General features: G+C 43.4%; 1 protein-coding gene across 1 annotated transcript in view; it reads right to left on the bottom strand.

Annotated features, from left to right (window-relative positions):
* Nucleotides 1–19,837, bottom strand: part of ofcc1 (orofacial cleft 1 candidate 1) — a gene marked incomplete at both ends in the record, with an annotated part of 192,902 nt that overhangs the window by 122,039 nt on the left and 51,026 nt on the right. The gene's annotated exons all lie outside the window — the stretch shown is intronic.

Genomic DNA, 19,837 nt, shown 5'->3' with positions numbered 1-19,837 from the left:
CAGCGAGAGAGAGAGAGAGAGAGAGAGACAAAGAGAATGAACAATATATGGAAAAGAAAGCAAAATAACTACTTTGCTCTTTGGTTCTTTTATGGATATTCAAGCTGTTCCAGTCCAGTAGCTGCCTTTATCAATGCACACATCTATCTGATTTAGCATAGCTTCAAGCAACAGAGAGAGCGAGAGTGAGAGAGTAATTGCCTATAGATGAGGAAACATTTCTTTGAGCCATCAGCCATAACTGACATTACCGGTTCCTCTTAGTGACTCTGATTAACTGTTGTCAGTGACTTCACTCAGCTGCAGCCATGAAATGCTGTGGTGAAAGCAACCATGAAAGGCCATTTTATTTCGTATTAAAATACCAGATGCAACCACAGTATGTAGTGCCATTTAAGTAAGCGTGCAGTCATTATTGGAAACCGAGTCACCAGATTAAAATGTTACCATTTAACGTTTCTGCCAACCAGGCATACTTTCACATTTTTATGTTTATGCGATGTCAAGACATTTCCGGCATTGTTTGTGTCAACAAAACCAGGTATTTTAATCCAAAACATGATCTTTTCCAATCCCTAAACCTAACCAGACCATAATCGCATTATTGTCACTACAAGACATTGAAAAATGGACCTGAAGAAACATAAAGTTTTAACGTGAAGAAATGTTAAGTTTCAACATTTTGCAGAAACAGACATGGCAAACATTTATTCAAACGATTGTGTTGTCATTGGAGTGCATGGAAAGGGTGTAATGTTAATGCTGCATTAACAAGATTAACTGACTGTTTTTGGAGGCCATCCAATGAGCAGGCAGACTTTGACACACCTACTGTACTGACTGAGCTCAAAACCTTTTGCCTGCATCTATATATCTTTCATCGTAGTTTTCATACTCTCAAACTTGAGTCTAAAAACCCAATTTCCCATTGTGTTTTGGATCCCAGCATTGGTTAGACCTCTGTCAATACGACATGCACAAGCTGACGCAATCCAGATAGTGGGCAAATGCACACGTGTGCATGCACAAATAGAAATACACATTCACAATCTCAGAGCTCAAAATATTACCAACAGACCCATTTTGAACTGCTCCACATGCTCAGCAAATCAATACAATTATCTTTTGTTCTTCAGACATGTTTTCTTTCCCCAATAAAAATCGAAATGTATTTTTATATGCCTAACACACAGCAGCAAAATGTTCAATGACAACACAGCGTCTGGGGAGCGAGGGAAGTCTTCGTCCCGGCAAACAAATACGCGCATTGCTATTTTCTGCGCCTCCAAGATCAGATATTTGGGGCAAGGTGTTCGCAGTTTCCTCGTGGGTCTCTCGGGGGAGTCGTGTTTTGTGCTTCGTCTTCGGTCTGAGATAAATGAAAAACCTTTTGACTTTCCCTCCAAGGAGAGAGTGCAAGCAGGGAGGAACTGTGAGCTACGCTGAGGAGAATGCAGGATGCCTCCAATGAAGAGAGAAAAAGAGAGAAGAGGGGAAAACATTAATAAAACAATTTCTTCTCATTATAATGCTGTTCGGCTTTCTATTTTTATTTTGCGTTTAGGAACCGGCATGTCACTTTAGTTGGGAATGATTTGACACAGCAGCCTTTGCCACAGTGGCATATTGTTGCATGTTTTTGTCATTACTCAATGTCACTTTTTTATGATATTCCATAATGTCACATATTTGCCTGTTGAAGTAGTCATAATAACAGTTGCATATTTTCACCAGTCAGTCGGTTTCAGACTTAAAAGCACACCGTTTTTATTTGGATTATTAACTGTGCTCCTGTCAGCTTGGCAGGCATTTCCCAAACAGCTCCTTGGGGATGGGGTAACAGCAAAGTGCCTCTTTTAGCATCATCTGCTCTGTTGCTGAACTCTGTTGTATTTGTCTTATCAACTGTCCACCAGTCTGAATGTTGCACAATTAACTTGGCTCTCACCATCCATCCTTCTTGTTATCACCCCTCTGTTTTTTTTTTGTTTTTTTCCTATCTGCCCGGCTGTCAGCGCCACATCACTCCGTCAGTCTGCATCCAACAGTTCGTCTTGATTAAATGAGTAAAGATGTAAGTGAGGTTTGAGTGTGCTGACAAGACTTTGGTGATCAAGGAGAGGTGCCAGCTTGCGCCAGGCAGTTGATGGATGATAATATAGTACCTTGGGGTTACCTTGACACTCCGCATTCGAGTCTGTTTCACAGACACAGTCATCACAATAAGGGGACAAGATGATTGCACTGATTCTGCTCTGGTAGGAAGTTATATAACTAGAAAGCACTGTTGCATGTGGCAAATCATTGTAATTGCACAGAAGATTTAGTAACTGAACATTAGCTAAATTTAGTTGGCAGTGTCAACGTAGCAGCAATTTGGCTATTTTGCTAGTGAGTGTATTTGCACTACTGAGTAGAGTGAGCGGAGATGACAGAGGCTCAACATGACGCTAACGGCTAATTTTGGGTAACATCATTATAATATAGCTAACGAGCCTGTGCAGAAACAGCGTCTAACACTGTCGGAAACTGTACATCAAAAAGTTGTTGGTAGATAACATTTTGAGACAATATGACTCGTAACGTTAAACACAAAACCACTTTAGCTACAAAAAAACATGGTAGCCCAGTTACCATTTCAGGTCAGTCAGGTCTTATCCAAAAGTCAACATCAACCGACTTTGACTCAACTTATTTCTTAGTTTTGTTTTAAGCTGTCAGCCTCTGTTGGTTAAATGCACCCCAGTCTCATCAACCTGTGTAAAAACAACTCAACTTTTCACGTTCAAATTGTATGCAGGGCATAGGAAAAGTCAGGTCTGTGGTCAGGTGACCTTTGTCGTAACATAAAGGGCAACAAAAGTGAACACATAGTGGCCGCAGTTTGGTTAGGCCTAGGCAACAAAGCCACTTGGTTAGGTTTAGGGAAAAAATTACATAGGCAACGTTAGTTAAATATGTTAAACTGGTTAACTTTCAGATGTAAGCTAAAACAAGTCAATGGTGACTTTTGCTTTCACACGGGACACAATAACTGTCTCCTGCAGAGAGTCCTGTGCTTGTTAAAGTGGGGCTTCAGATGGGGTCTGACAGGCTACTGAAAGAGTGAGCCAATGTGTTTATTGTTAGCTGGAATCAAAATAAAACTACATCTTTCTACAGCCCCACTGTAAGTAAACTCAAGTTAAGTCAAGTTAAACACGCGATAGTGATAGAAATGTTACAGTTCTCCAATGCACACATACGGTTATCAATACAGGATTTAATATCAGCTGAGAGAATCAAATATGTTTGGTTTCATAGTGTGTTTCAATGAACCCTCTGCACCAGTATGTAGTCTGTGTGGTTGTGTGCACGTGTGTGGTTGTGGTTGTGAGTGCAGGGTGCAGGGTGAAGTAAAAAAAGAAAGAGGGTGTGGCGTCATTAACCGGCTTGTCGCCACCTGCCAGAATCACAGATGGGTAGCGTGGGGCCATACCTGAGTGCGTTTATATGTGTCTGCTGACACTGGGGGTTAAATCAATGAAAAGACTGCCAGTTGACCTTAAATCTTCTTGAGCATTTGTGCATCTTCCCACGGTGTTGGATGACGTACACATATGTACACACATGGACACAAAAACTCATCTCAACTTTAAACTTTATTTGCTCTCATTTTCTCTCTCTGTCACTCTATGCGTCACCTTCACCTGTTAGTCATCAGTGTATCAGACATCTGTTCTTTCCGTGGCATTGAGTCCGCCATGATTCATATTTGTCTTTACTCTTCGGATAAATAGTTCGTGTTTGGCTTACAGGGTGCATGAGTGTGGCCTGGCTACCAGTTGTGTTGCAGTGTTCCTGTTCCTCACAGTATGGGAATTCTTTAAAAAGCACTGAGTCACCATTATTTATCTGCATTTCTTACATATGCAAATGTATACCATCATGAACAACAATGCTGAAAAAAGAGTCTGACAACACTGTATGTAATGCTACTTAGAGGAGGTATCAGGCAGCGCTGATCACTCACAGTGGATGAAGGCACTTGGCCATTTATTTTCTCCATTGCATAAAGACTGGGAAGAGAGAAGGGCTGAGCAAAAGCCACCTCCATCATCTTCATCAAAGTGTCCCTAACCACATGTTGAGAGGAGAGAAATCCTTTAAACTTGCTCAAGTGGAGGTGTACGTTCAACTTAAGGCAGGGCAAAAACAGCATTAAAAAAGCTCAATGTTCCCCAGTAATCCAATCGCATCACACCAGTCCCTAAATCTTTGTCAAGGAAATGCAATTGTTATAATGTGTTTATTGAAACTTGGGCAAGGTTTTATTTAATCATGCTGCGCTCTAACAGCACTGGCGGTAGATGAGAAAAACACACAATCTTTCATCACACCATCATCCTTGGGAAATCCAATTTGTTGCTGTTCCTCTTGCCCCGGTGCGCACCACACGTGTGATTGCTACATGGTACAGCTTAGAACATGGGGGTAAACTCTGTGTTAATGTGTGTTGCATGTGTCTTTTTTTTTCCTTTATATGTTGTATTGTGTGTCATAGCAGTTTCATTTTTCTGGTGATTATCAGGGTAATTCAGTGTGTTGGGACGGTGGAGTGTCTGCTGAAGAAGTGTATGTGGATGGTGTTATGTGTGCGTGCAGCACAAATTCACACCGTCACAACATTCAGACTTGTACATTTTAAACAACATTTTTTTTTTATTTATTTACACAGTTTTCCTTTATCAGATTTCACATGGGATCTGTTGGGTTGCTCTACAACACAAAGGGAGGGTGCTTTACTGCACAGCACAAACTGACATGTTGATGTGCGTAGCTCAATACTAAATAAATGCTGAGGAGATATTTATTTTTACAGGGAAAGCAGATATAAGACGTGAGCTCCTTTTACACAGCCTGTACGAGGCGGGATTGGTTCCTCTTTCTTCCACCTCACCGTTCTGTATATAAGGTACAAAGATGGGATGGGGGTCATTGTTGTTCTGGCGTTGAAAGCAAAATCCCCACACACTATCTAACTTGCAAAGATACATTTATTTGCGAGGTTTCGGTACTTGACATGCATCAGTTTGTGAAAAGAAGGGAGGCCATCTTAAACAGGGAGTGACTGCGAGCCTGCAACCAACCACAATCATCTTGTAGGATCTAGATAGATAACAAATGACGACTTCCTAACTGAGATACATGGGTATACATGCCATGGTTACATGACAGTAGAGAAGCAAAACACTATTAATCAAAATACATAGATTAATCTTAAGTGGACGCTGACGGTCCCAAAGGCTTAACTACTACAAGAAAACTAAAAAAGCAACAATAGATAAATACAAGTACAAAATAGTAAATAACAATTTATATTCCTCCTAGTCAACATAAGTAAATAGATCCCTACAAGTCCGCCCAATCGTTGTTCTGCCTCCGAGCTGGTAGCGGTGGTGGTGTGACAGTGCTAACAGAGCCTGTTGCGGCGAACTCAAAGAAGAACAGCATCCGAAAATGGCTGCAAAATAGAGAGGAAGAGCTCCTTTTATCTCCACGCAGAGGACGAGATCAACCACTACATAGCTAAGGTGGTAAATGACTGTTAGAACCATGTTACCATGGCTGCCATACAAACAGTTCTATATCTATGGTGGCTGCCTGATGCGTTAGACATCAAGACGACGACACAGTTGTGACGACACGGTTGATCCAACTCCAGTCATGCGATGGGTTTGCAACAGAAATGAAAAAAACCTGTAAACAACTCCTGCCTCGGAGAGACTATCCTGTTATTACAATAAATTATTTATTGTGTGCTAATTTCAGTTGTAATTACTGTTGTGCATTCATCCATCGTCTTTGAGTTTTAAGTGAATGGACCTGTGCTGTAGGCCTCCTCTAAGTGCCACACACACACGCACAAGTGTGCGCACACACAGACACACACACACCTTAACCGTCTGCCTTATTTATTAGACTGAGTTGCTGACAGATCCCAGGTACAGGTCATTGTGCGTTGGGAGTGAAGGCTTGGGTGATGATTGAAAAACGTCCCGGGCCGTGCTCTTGATCAACTCCGCACAAATGTTTGCGTGTGAGCGCGTGTCACATGCCCCAGAAAGGCTGTGTTTGTAGCTGTGTTTACATGTGGTAACGGAGACAAGGGCTCGAATGTGTGTTGGTTAACTTTCTTGGCCATAAAATGGCTTCTTCTACAGAGACAAGCTGCTTGGCATTAGCAGCCACCACACCCTGGCAATGGAAAGTCTAGTCACTGCTTGTGTGTGTGTGTTTGTGCGGTTATATAAATGTATTGCAAGAGCTCCTCACTCCTCCACCTGCCAACCTGGCATCGTTTGCTCCCTCTCGTCTCTCTCTCTTATAAAATTTTGCCAGATGTTTCAGATTAGTCAGCATTTCACTTTGGCTCTAGTCTTAAGTCAAATGCCATCACCCCGAGCCACCCCTAGGTAACCATAAAGGCTTGAGGTTAACCAAATGGAGGAGGGCAACAAAATATAGTTGGGCTTTGTTTGCAGATGGGAAACCTTATGGTTGTAAACCTGAGAGGCTCTAATCCAGCTGTGTTTTTAGCCATTACTGCGATGTAGCCTCAGAGAAAAGGAATTTTACTCCGTTTTCGTGCACTAAGTGTTCTGCTCGGAGCCTCATGATACGGTTGACAATATGTTGAAGGCAAACAGTGGCAGCTCCGTTCATCAGGGGACCAGCGGCTGAGTGTGACTGACGACTCTGACCTGACACTGTTTGTAAGGTGTTCCCATAACAACATAATTGACATCTGTGTTGACTCTGTAAAACACGTAGCAGGCTTCAATCCTCTGTGTTGTAAACTTTTAGCCTTTGTATTCTGAATGCGTTGGATCTAAAATGCCGTCTTACTCCTTCTGGCTTCCACCTTGAATTGAAAAATACATTCAAAAGTGTACAAGAGCAATTTTGGCAACAGTTAAGGGAAAACCTTCCAACCCAAACTATTGTATATTTTAAGCTCTTGCCAAATGATGTTCATGTTCGCCGGGAATTTATTTAAACTTGACTTAGTGACCCCGCCGTTTGATGCTGCAACTTTTGAGCAGCATAATCATTTGACCTTTCTGCCTTCGACATAACATTTACTTGAAGTTACACAAAAGCAGAAGTAGCAGCTTGATAGTAGTCGTGTTGATCGTGATTGTGCAGCAGATAGATTACTAATAGAAATAGTAGTGACAGCAGTACCAAGAGTTGCTCTTTCAGTGGCGCTGATGGACTTTATGGTATGGCAGTATGCACCTCGCCACCTTTCTAGCCTTTCCGGTGTTCTGGAAACATTATTTCCCTCTGAGAACAGCTTTTATATTCAGAGTTTGTATTATTACCTCATTGATACTGTAAATATCGAAATCATGAGTTTGAATTTCTTCCCCAGAACTACAAAGAGCACCTTTAATAATCCACAAATAGACAGACGTGACTTGTTTTTCACAGGAATAGATAAAATGAGCTTGAGCCATCTCGTCATCCATGGCCTTTACTTTGGCGTCTGTATGAAAATACAGATCACATCACATTTGAATGCCTCCCCAGTTTTTGTGTGTGGGGATTCAGACAAAACTGAGTGCGATAACAATTGCACTTTGACAGAGCAAACTGTCTATATCTATGTCCTCTTTCTAAATGCTTTCTAAATCTGCATGGTGTACGGGTCGCATGGAAAGCCGTCTCACGCAAATGCAGATACTGCATGTAAATAAGTCATTGATACCAGCATTCTTTCTTCTAATAACTTGCACGCACACACACACACACACACACACACACACACACACACGGAAAAGAGAATCAACCGACTTCTCGACCTCATTAATCCCCAACCCATTCATCACCACAGGCAAACACACAGAGAGGGCCCTCGCCACACCACTGTATTGATGTTTCATAGTGTTTGTAGTGTGTGCGTGTGTGTGTGTTTGTGTGTGTGGCTGAGGTTAGATTGCAAAACAGGTTCAGGTCAAAGACAGTGTGTGATGTTCAGTGGATAAAGTGTGTATGTTTGCACAACTGCAGTGATATCACATGCGTGTTCGTGCGTGAGCTGTAGTATTTTGTGCATGTGTGTGTGTGTGTGTGCAGCATTAAGGTGCTTCAGATGTTCTGGAAGCTCAGGCCCTCTGGCTTCAGCCAGCTGGAGTTCTCCAAATTAGCCCAGCGCTTCATTATGCAGCTCCTGTCTCCTCCTCCTCCTCCTCCCTCCTCCCTCACCCTCCCCAAATCTCCCCTCTTCCACACTCTCGCCTCCCCTTCCTTCCTCACCCCTTACCCGACACCTATCCTCATCCTCCTCGCTGGACCTCACTCCTCTGCCCCTCATCATCTCCTCATTTTCACCCCTTACTTTTAGCTGGCTCCCCTCATTTAATCTGCAACCTCCCCAGCTCGCCCGCGCCTGTGATCTCTTAAAAATTCTTCCTCCCAAGTTAAAACTCAAATAAAAAGAAAGTGATCGAAAAAGTGGACGATCAACAAAACTGAAAAATTCCCCAATCCAACCTCACAATAGTCGTGATTAACCACCTGCTCTACCCTCTCTTCACCTTTCCCCCTTCTTGCCAATCACCCATCTCTCTCTCTCCTCCTCCCCCTTTCCCTCTCTCCTCTCCCACACCTCCCTCTCCTCCCTGACTCCCCTCCGCTTTAGATATTTAGCTCCAGGTGAAACAGCGAGCCGACCCTTATGTTGCCTCTGTCTGTGAAGCTTTTGTCCTCTTCCTCGTAATTGCACCGAGGCTCAATGCAGAGAGAGTGTGTGTGTGTGCGTGTGTGTGTGTGTGTGTGCGTGTGTGTGTCTGTGTGTGCGTGTGTGGCTGTGTGTGTGTGTGTACTGTACATGCGTGTGTCAGAGAGAAAGACAAAAAAGAGAGGAGGAGAGGGTTGGGTTTGGTGGGGGTGTGCGCTTGCTTGTTTGTGTGTGTGTGTGTGCGTATGCGCTGGTGTTTGTCCGAGTCCGCCTGCTTTGCTTTTCATCTGTTGCCTATGGTGCAATCCGCAACCCCACTCCCAGCCGGCTTCCTCGTACCCACACACACACACTCACACTCACACACACACGTAGCCCTGAAGTGAGGTTGTTAGCAGGTGTGTACAGTTTATGTTAGCATTAGCCACGTTAGCCTAGCCGCCATGCCCCCCAGTGAGTCTCTTGTCTCAATGGAAGCCAGGGATTTCTTTTCATTTGAGGGCTGAAGGGAGGGCCTTGGTTGCGCACGCACACACACACACACATGCATATACACACACACATTGGGGGGCCTGAGGGAGGGCCAGTAACTGAGCCACCAGCCAAGGGAGCTGGACCAATTACATTGTTAGGATAAATGTAGCGCCGGCTATGCATGGATTGTGGTACTTAACAGCCGGCGCGAAAAAGAAAAACCCTCCCTTCCTCCCTTCCCTTGCCTTCACTTCTCTCCAGTTCGCCTGGGCGTTTTTAAATGGAGGGGAATTTAAAAACAGATTTATGGGTCAGTTAAATATAGTAGGCAAAACTGATTCCCTAACCAACCACCCCTCCTCCGTAACTCCCTCCATCCATCCCTCCGTTGTATCAGTGCCTCCCTTCCATCCCCCCCAGTTTTTGTCTCCTTTTCCCTCCCTTTGGTCTTTTATAAAATGATATATCTCTTAAAAAGGATGGAACAGTTCCCCCAGTGGAACGCTCAAACACAAATTGACAATCCAGGCCTTGTGGTTTAATAGGCACCCTGTATCTCTCTAGCTTCCCCTCCCTTTCTTCCTTTCGTTTCTATCTCTGTCTCCCTCCCACCTTCCTCTCTCCTGTCTCTTATTCTCCTGACCAACAAGGACTTATTAAATGAAGCCTTAACTAAATCTGAGTTAATGAATTATTCTAACACCTACGATGTGATTATTGTAATTAATGGGCCACCGACGTACCTACCTTCACACCAGGTTTCCTAAATGAACATCGTGCACAGGCCTAATGTCTCTCTTTTTGACACAGATTTAAAGCTTCCCCTGTCTGCCTTCCCTCCTCTTCAACTTACAACCCCAAATGCATTGTGGGATAGAAATCTGGGTCTGATATTCATTTTTCTCCTCTTAGGAGAGAGAAAAAAAATACCCATGAGTATTTATATTATGGTTTTAATAAAATCGAGAGCACTGAAATTAGTGTTTAAAGAATTAGCAGTCTCTCAGTGGGTACATTTTTATGTTCTATGCAGGTTTCTGTGGAAACGGTGACCTCACGTGATTTGCTCTCCATTTTGTGGACAGGCTTAAGTCCATGCGATGGTATCAGGGAGTGTTTGCATTTGGATGACAAGCATCATTTGGCAATCCAAAATGTTTGCTTTAGGGGCAAAGACAATCCCTCCTCTATAGCATTTCTATTTTGGACATGTTTTTGCTGCTTTTCCTTTAAAAAATCTTCTGGAGGAAGGGAGGGGGTGGGGGGTGTTCACTAAAAATGTGTTTACCTCACCATACTGAGAGTTGTAAATGCAACGGTTAGCAGGTTTTCAGCAGCGTGCATGGAGGTGCGAATCTCCCTCCTCACCACACGCTAGCCTCCAGCGCCAACACACAGACATGTACACATACTTTATTCACACACACACACACACACACACACACACACACGCTGCCTGCTGCTGCCTTCTGCTAATCCACAGCACCAGCACAATCCACTTTCAGGGCTGCGCTGCTGCAACCGCGCCAAACAGGCCACGAGTTTGGTTCCCTCTCCAAGACACACAGTTCCAGGCCATGTTTGAGATTCTGTTTCAGCAGCAAACACACAGACCAGCACTGTTCAAAGTTCTAGTACTATAAAAGCAGATAATTTGACAAAAAAAAAAAAAAACAACCTTCCTGGTGTCGGCGCTAGTTCACGAACCTCGGCCAAGCCTTTCATCCCGAAGCCAATGTGTATGGGGCAAACATTCAGTGCGCTTTGATTTTCTAACCACTTAAGAAGATTCGGTCATGCTTAATCCAGTTTCTCAGCCGAATTTCCCTCCAAGCTGGTAATTATGGCTGAATAAAGTGTATACTTGAAGTGCTGCTGTTGTTGCTGTTGTTATAGACCCTGCATCGGTTGTAGTAACCCCCTTGTTAACCCGCAGGTAAATTGAGGAACTTAACACCCAACCGGAGTGAAGCCATCCACACTAGATGTGGATGGGGGGAGCGAATGTTAGGTATTTTTATATTATTATTATTATTTTCTACGTTCTACGAAGAAATCATTGCAATATTGATATCGTGCTGCATGTGTGGTGTGATTATTTCCTCATACAGATTGTGAATTAGAGTGCCATTTTAGCTTTGTGGCCATTTATTTACATTTTGCGTTATTCCTAACTGGGTCACATCTCATTTTCTCAAAATCCATTTATTTAGGTGGCTGGTATCTTTGAGTGAGAACAATTTGATTTGGATAAAGGTGATTGTTGAGCCTTGGCGGAGGTATGCACTCTACTGAGTTCCATTCAAGTTTATCTTGCATCTGGCCTTCCTCTTTCAGACTAAGTTTTGAATTGGGGTGTGCTTGTGGGCTTACATCTGGGGATAGGCAGTCCAACAGCAAGTAGTTCTGATATGACTCAGAGCTTTGACCGCTTGGTCTGCAGATGTTACGCCTCACTCATCAGGTATCCATGTTTACTCTCACTTCTGGGCTAAAAGGAGGGCTGTATAAATCCCAGACCTCAGTTCATGAAATCCTTCCACCAGATCCATTTCATATGTTCTCTAGAAGCTTGTGCATCTTTCCTTCTGTTTTCTGAAATGCATTACTGGTATGATGTATCACCAACAAGTTAGTGTTGTGTCTCCTGAATTTGAATTGGAAAAGATCCTCACAGGCTTATATTCACTTATTTTATTCAGGTGTTCAGTCATTTCGCAAGCATTTGATTGATATCAATAGGCTACTTTCAGACAAAGAAACTCTACAATTTTCAGCTGCTTCAGTTTGTTTGCACAGCCTTTGTCACTGATCGAATTCTTATCCAACATTTTGTCCTATGTTGCAGAGTAATAACATATTATTTTTACATCTAAGCCCAAAGAGCATAATTTCAGCTCTTTTTTGTCTTTTATAGCAGCTCTGCCAAACCAGCAGTGCTGCATCTCCCAGGTATGCTCATTGCGTAGAGATGTGAGGGGTACAGGGTTGACCCATGTGGACCCTCGGCTGGTCTGTGTGCTCTGAGCCTGCAGCAAAAAGGCAGCCCAGCACTGATGAGAATCCCTATAATTGGCCCAAACCTGCACACATGGCCTGGAGCTCCTCCACTCTACATTGCCAATGAGAGTGGAGGATACAGATGGAGAAAGTAAAGCAGAGAAAGGCAGCTGACCTGACTGAAGATGCAGCTCCATATTGGTCTCTGTGAAAAGATGTGGTTTGGGTTTAGCAGATTCTGAGTAATGGCTAGAAATGAAGCAGCTCACCTCGCTTGAATAAAGTTTTTTTTTTTGCAGAGTCAATCAGCTCCCATGCAGACCTCGAAAACTCTCCCTTCCACTCCTTCATCCGGAATCTGCTGGCATTTTTATACCTACAGTGTATTCCATATCTTTTCAGCACAATGTCAGCTATCCATCTTGATCCATGCATTGCTCCATCTCCTCATTGTCACTGTCACTGCATGTGTGTGTATGTCTGTGTGCATGGTGCACCACTGCACGTGGGTCTGCTATCTCCCAGCCACACTTCTGGGGCTGGCAGCGGGACAGAACATCCTGAGGGCCCTAACTTTCCCCGGCTCCCAAACCCCTCTCTCCTCTCTCTCTTTCCCCGTCTGTTAGCCATCCAAGAATATGCCAGTCAGGTCCTGGGCAATCTGCATGCTGCCCTCCTGCCATCTTCCACCTACTCTCTCATCCTCTCTCTTGCTCCTTCTCTTCTGGATACCCATTCCCACTTTTTTCCTCTGTCTCTTTTCCACACCTTCTCTTTGCATCCCTCTGTCCCACATTTTCTCTCCACGTAACCCTCCCTCCTCCTCTCTGCTCTGGCCTTTGGCAGCCACCATAAACCCCGCTGCATGAAGTGGTGTCTGTCCGTAGCTTAGTAGCGTATGTGTGGTGACGCCCTCTGGACACGTTGGCACGCTCGCTGACAGCTTGATTTGGACCCAGTGTAGCACAGAGGAGAAGACTAGTATTAAAAATGTACATATCAGGGCAATATTAAGAGGATTTTATAGGTTTATTTTGGCGAGTTGAGTTTAAACTGAAGGTGATTGTTTTTAACGAAATATGCTAATTCTGGGAGACAGTTTTGTCAAACTCCTGCGTATGTGGTTCCTCCACCTTCAGCTGAAATAAATCAACATTTTCAATTGGGAGGATTTTTACTGTCTTATCTCAGTTTGCCACAAATGTAATGATTTTAAAAATGTGTCAGAGACACAAACAGTGGAGGGACAGACTTAGCGACTTCTTTCTCTGTTCTCTATCTTTGCTCTACCTTAAACTGTTTAACAATGACCTCAGAAATATTGTTTTAATCTTTAAAAGAGACTCAATGTACTCATTTAGTTACGCATTTATTCAGTTACATGTGCTGAAGGCAACACTGGCCACATTCCAATGTCACTGACTACTATGGAACGAAAACCATCTAAAATCCAAATCTGATCTGTAAACATAATACTGAGCTTCCTGCATCTGTTTTCTACCTGTTGCTATGGGAAACGACACCAGCAGAAAACTAAGAACACGACCCGAAATGTTTTTTTATTAACTTTCGGTGGTTACTGCCTCGGTTTTAAGCCTCTAAAGTTGGCTTTTTTAATATTTCAGTTCCTGCAAGAGCATTTCTTGAGAACAATCCATTGTGAGTCTTATTATCCCTGCAGGATGGAGCAAAAATGTTTTTCAGAATAAAACACTGATGTACGTTTGGTTGATCAGACTTCTATCTATAATTGAAATTGCAAATATAACCCTTTTATGATTAGGCTGTTATTTCCCTATCTGGTATTTATTTTTGAATTGGCCGAGGCAGTGTCTTCTGTTTTTTTGCTGATTTTATCACTATATGTTTCTTGTGATATCAGTCCCATAAAATGGCCGATAGATTTACGTTTCATTTTCATTTTTTTTCCTGAGAAGAATAGTAACTTTATAATATTGCAAAAAAGTGCTTTGCTTTTTTTCTGGAGTGCTTATTTTCCCGGTGTAATCTAAAACATATGCATTACACACACAAACTAGAGGCCATCGTCAGTGGGTGGGATGAAAGAGTGGACAGGCCGATGGGCAAATGGCCTGTTGTTATTGAATGTTATTGATTGTCCGTGTAATTTCACTGTATAAGGATTGATGTGACTTCACTGTAGGCCACATCTGCATGGTAACAAATGGGTGAGGAAACACAACAGCTACTGTAGCAGGACCTCCTTCGAAAAAGGACTGATTAATGCAGACTCCTCCGGGGGTACGGATGGAGGGATGGATGGATGCTAAAGAGGAGAGCCTGGCAGCTAGCTCCTAATGCTACAGGGAGAGTGACGAGAGGAAGGGAGGGAGGGAGGGAGGGAGGAGAAGGAGAGAGAGAACGTCCGGGGGCAGGCATGCAGGAGCGAATACACACACACACACACACTCACACACACACACACGTGGGGAGGATTTTGACTCTTTAATCTTGCCCTGTGTTGCTTTGATAAGAGAAGAAATCCCCCCCTTGCAACGAAGATAGAGCTGTTCTCCTTTTGTCTTAAAGTTATGGGCATATTTATGCATGAGCTGTTTATTTGTGTCAGGCTTACAAATTAATTTCTCAGAGTCCTCGAAAAAAATAAAGTGAGCGCCCAAGTTAAATGTGACTTTGCAGAGTTTTGAGACAAAGCAAGTCAGTGCTGATGTCTGTGTATCGATTGCATCCGTCTGTAAAGAATAGCTTCCTTGGCTGCAGCTATGAGTATTTACGTACACAAACCCACGCACACTCACAGATTCACATTCCTTTGAGTCTTTCAATCAAGTTTCCCAAGAGCAAGTGCATGCCAAACCTGCTGTAGGTCACCGGATGTCAAGTGCAGCACAGCGCTCATTCTTCCTCCATCTCAATTTTGTTCCAAAATTAAATGCAAAAATTGGGGCAGCAACTTTGCAGAGAAGAAAAATGACTGCTCACATGAAGGAAACAGTCACTACTGAATAGATCCTTCTGCTTCACTAACCAGCCCGCTTACAGTAACAAATGATTATCAAAGTGTTTCACTGTTGACCCGTCAACACAGAGTAACAGTTCCTGTTGGCAGGCTTTCATTAAAACCCACAATTCAAAGTTTCCCCTTCTCATAACTCACGAACACACTCAGGTAGACACACATTGCACAAACATTATGTAGCTGTCAGAGGTGTGGAGCTCTGTTCTGAGGCGGCTTCCAGGCTTTGAAGTCTGTGACCTTTTGGTCTGGCTCGTCACACACCGACGCAGAACCGGACTGTCAAGTTGCCACTGCCTTCTGCCACATTCCACAGTGACTGCAACCGGGACGCCATTTTTTTGAATTATTTCTGTGTCACTGGCATAGACAGGCCTTCTGAGAACAAAGTCATGCGCTGGAGCATGCATGCACGCACTCGACTACATAAAGGTCCACAGCACACACTTTGCATGCGATGAACAGGTGAATGAGGCCGTTGGTTCGAAAGCAAAAAATGATGAAAACTGAGACTGGTGAACGGTGCTTTTAACGAGATACTAGATCCCTAAATGTGTCGTGTCAGAGAAAATTGTGGCCTAAATACGTATATACAGAGGCCATAAACTATATGCAATCTGGGTGGTCTTAAAATACAACTGAATAAGTGTATTAACCACATTTTCTAACAACAGAGGCTGGGGACAGAATTTCTTTGCATAAACCTGTACAATGCTACTACTCATTTTTACAGTACAATACATACACACACACATTTAAGCATAAAAACAACACCGCTGCACAGGTATGCAGGTGTGTTTGTGTGAGGCAGACCTTCAGACATCTGTTTATGAGTGTGTGCTGGCATTTTATGTCTCTTCGGACCGCATTTTTTTCTCTCCTTCTTCTAGACAGTTACTCATGCACTTAATTTATGGCACACCTGCAGAGTGTGGTTGTGTGTGTGTGTGTGTTCATGTATGTGGCTCTAACTGTGTGGTAACTCTCCGGCTCACAGTGGAACTGTTGATGAAGGAATGCTGCTCCCTCTGACTCACCTGATGATTTGTCTCTTACTTTGTGATCAGCGCAGCGGGAAGATCCCACACAATAGGGTGGCGATGAGCAACACAGAACAGCAGAGGGGTTTTTTTTAAGGTCAGGGGCTACGATTTAAAGCTGGAAACTGTTCCTGAAATAATTCCGGCGACATTAGCTAGTTTGTTATTAGAACAAAAAACATCACAGTTGCTTCATGAAAGGTGGATAAAAGTGGACGATCCTGTCTCAAGATACTGATGAGTTGCTGCAAACGGAAGCTGATCAAACACACAAACATGTGAGACAACACACCCACTCGCGCTAACCCACACACAGTCCTGAGCTCCTCATGAGACTCGCTGCAGAATGACGTAGTTACGCACTAAGCCAGTTTAATCACATAATCAATGACTACGGAGTTCAGTCCGCTGCCCTTTCTGAAGACAGGCACTGATAGACGGGCAGTGGGAAAGAGCTGGGTGGGTGGGTGGTATTTAAAGTTCACATGTGTAGAAGCTTTGAGCGCGGCCTCGGATGGACGGGCTCGCTCATTTGCATTTCTGCCTCTTTACGCTCGCGTCTGTGTTGTGAAGCGTGGCGTTCAGAGGATCACTCCAAGTGCGCTGCCATCTTTCTCTCTCTCTCTCTCTCTCTCTCACACACACACACAGACATGGCATGTCTCTCTCTCTCTGCATCTGTCTTGCTCTCTCTCTCTCAACTGTCAGATGTGTAAATACAAGCCATGCTTCCAGTAAAGCCTTTAGGCTAGCTGGAGTACACCCTAATTATGTGGAGTATTATTTAGAGGATGCAGTTTTTAGAACGGTTACGGTTACTAGGCTTAGGTAAGGTATATCTCCACAGGGACTACATGATCTGGAAGTAAACTAAACAAATGGCATTTGATTACTTTTATTAAAGGGACAGTTCACCCCCAAAATCAAATATACATATTTACTCTCTCACCTGTAGTGTTATTTATTCATCTAGATCATTTTGGAATGAGTTGCCGAGTTTTTGAGATGTCTGCCTTCTCTCGAATATAATGGAACTAGATGGCCCCTCAGCTTGTGTTGCATAAAGCACTAAATAAATACATTTGAAAAAACTCAACAGAAATCATGACCCGGATAATCCACAGACCTTGTTGCAGCCAGTCTCATGTAGGAACTATTTTTTTTACTGTATCACCGTGCAGAGGGAGGCGTGCATTTACTTACGGTCAAGGCTAGCTAATGAAGATAACTAAGCTAGCAACATAACAGCTCAGCCAAGGAGTGCACCACCGATGTTGACATACCACATCATAACGAACGCGAACCTCTCGTCCATGAGTAGATGCACACTTGCTTCTGCATGGTTATACGGTTCCAAGGTCTGTGGATTATCTTCACTATCATGTCGATTATCATTTTTTGGAATCTGGCTTGTACATCCCAAGTCAAGTCAGTTTAATTATCATAGCCCAATATCAAAGTCAGCAAGTTGCCTAAATTGGCTCACAGATCTGTACAACATTTAACAAAAGCTAAACTAGACCACTTCCTGTCCAATATAGCACCAGGCTTAATATCAGTCTTACTGCCAGTTTCACTGCTTGTCATGGATTGGTGAACATCTGCAGAGAAAAGTGCATTGGCTATATGATACGTGTTCACTGTAATTATTCCACCTCAGCTCAGGCAATGTGTAAAGTTAGCATGATGGAATCCCTATAAAAGTCCTTGGTGGGAAGTCAGAATGCCTGATATCTTGCGTCATGATTTACCCGAGTCAGACTGTTGTTATTTTTTAGTTCAGATGGTGTGGAGGTATGAGTTGTAACTTTATTTATAATTTATGTGACAAAATAGCAGTTTTAGGTTTCATACTTTCAAAAAATGTGTTAAAGATAAAGGTTTAGATAATAAAAATGGAAGTGTTTGCTGTTATGTCTGCTCACCGTCTGCAGAAATTATACCATGTGTTTGTGATCAGCGGCAACACATGGCACGAGCGTGGGATCCTGGGAAAGAAAGGGGAAAAGAGACGAGGCCCCTACATCCTGGGTCGGGAAGGAAAAGGAGAAAGGATAGAGATGACAAAACAGATCCCATCTTTATTAGCAGGACTCGGACCACGGGCTTATGTGTCCTTTTGAGCTCAGGTCAGAGATTATTACGGAAATGCACATTTCTCACTCTCAGATTTAACTTTGCAATGATTTCCACCCCCACTGTCTCACGAGGCGGCAGCAACATTAAAATACCTGAAAGGGATCAGCGTTAAAAATGGCTATCGGGTGGTGACAGTCGGGAGTAGCTGCGGAGCTACTACTGCAGGCCCCTGCAGCCATGTGACAGTGATGTGATCTAGTTTAAACAACAGCTGTTTGTGATTCCAGGGGAAATTAGGAGCAAGATTCCCCTTGAGATGACAGCAGCTCACTACTCCAGTTATCTAAATGAGGTGTCTCCACATCTCAGGCGCACTCACCTTGTAAAAACACACTACCTTCTTCTCACTGGTCTCTGATGTGTGATGCTGTTACATCACTCCGTCTCTCACACTCTCCTTTGTCTTTCTCTCTCTGGTGGATCAGAACACAAACTTACTCTCTTTCTCGCTCTTTGGCTTCTTTCCACCAAGCTCTTCTCTTTTATCTTATATCATGTTCTCACAGTGTCCCTTCAGGTTGCGTGAATAACACCTGTTGTCATGCGTGTGTGTGCTTGTGTGCATGAAGCCATCCTCTTGCCTGCCTGCCTGCCTGCCTGCCTGCCTTGGTGCTGTATTGAAATGATTAGTGAGCCATTTTTTATGATGCTTGCCTGCTTTCTGGGCATGTGAATACTTGCACAGGACTTATACCACACTCCTCTCCATCCCCCAGCCTTACCCTCTGGCTATCCCTGCCCCTTCCCATAAAAAATGATGCAATAGAACTGAATTAAAGAGGCTGAGATAATCTGTAAATGTAGCAGTATTGTGCCCCCCATAAATTCCTTTAGATTACCAAGTATGTTTAATACAAGTCTGCTGTTTTGTGTCACATTTAACCCTTGTGGAACTGTATAGCAGGAACCTTGAGATTTTTCTGCACGGAAAGGTAATAATGAACGTCTGAATACTGAAGGTAATGTAAAAGACAAATATTGGCAATATACTGTGCGTTCCCTTGCATTTCAGCAGGTGTTGGCTATCAGCTTTGGCGGGGAAATGTTCATGATCACAAATACAAGTTGCATGATAGCTAAGTGTCAGATAGCATTAAAACTCTTACGTTGATTCTTTCCCTTTTAAGTGAAAGGAAAGCTGATAGCCATTGGAGTAACACATGGATTCTAAATAATCTTGGCTGTTTTCAGGAAACCACATAAAGAATCTCTGGATTCCAAATTTGACTAGCGTTGACCTTTAAACACTCTCACTGCACCAGTGTTTTCGGGAAACCGGCTAACCCATGAAACCCTAGAGAGGTCCCAGCCTCCCCGCTTCTCCCTCACATGTCTTTTACCAGGTCATATTGTTGCTGTTCTGTGTTAAGTGCTCGTAGCAGCCAACACATGGGTGCGTTTAATTAAAGTTATATAGCTGCCGTAAATGGCGTTGCCATTATGGATAAGGAACCTTTATGG

This window comes from Pagrus pagrus, assembly GCF_965226575.1.
Source record: "Pagrus pagrus genome assembly, chromosome: 20".
Taxonomy (NCBI): Eukaryota; Metazoa; Chordata; class Actinopteri; order Spariformes; family Sparidae; genus Pagrus; species Pagrus pagrus.
The sequence above is the reverse complement of the archived record's forward strand: the minus strand, read 5'-3'. Positions and strand labels throughout refer to the sequence as shown.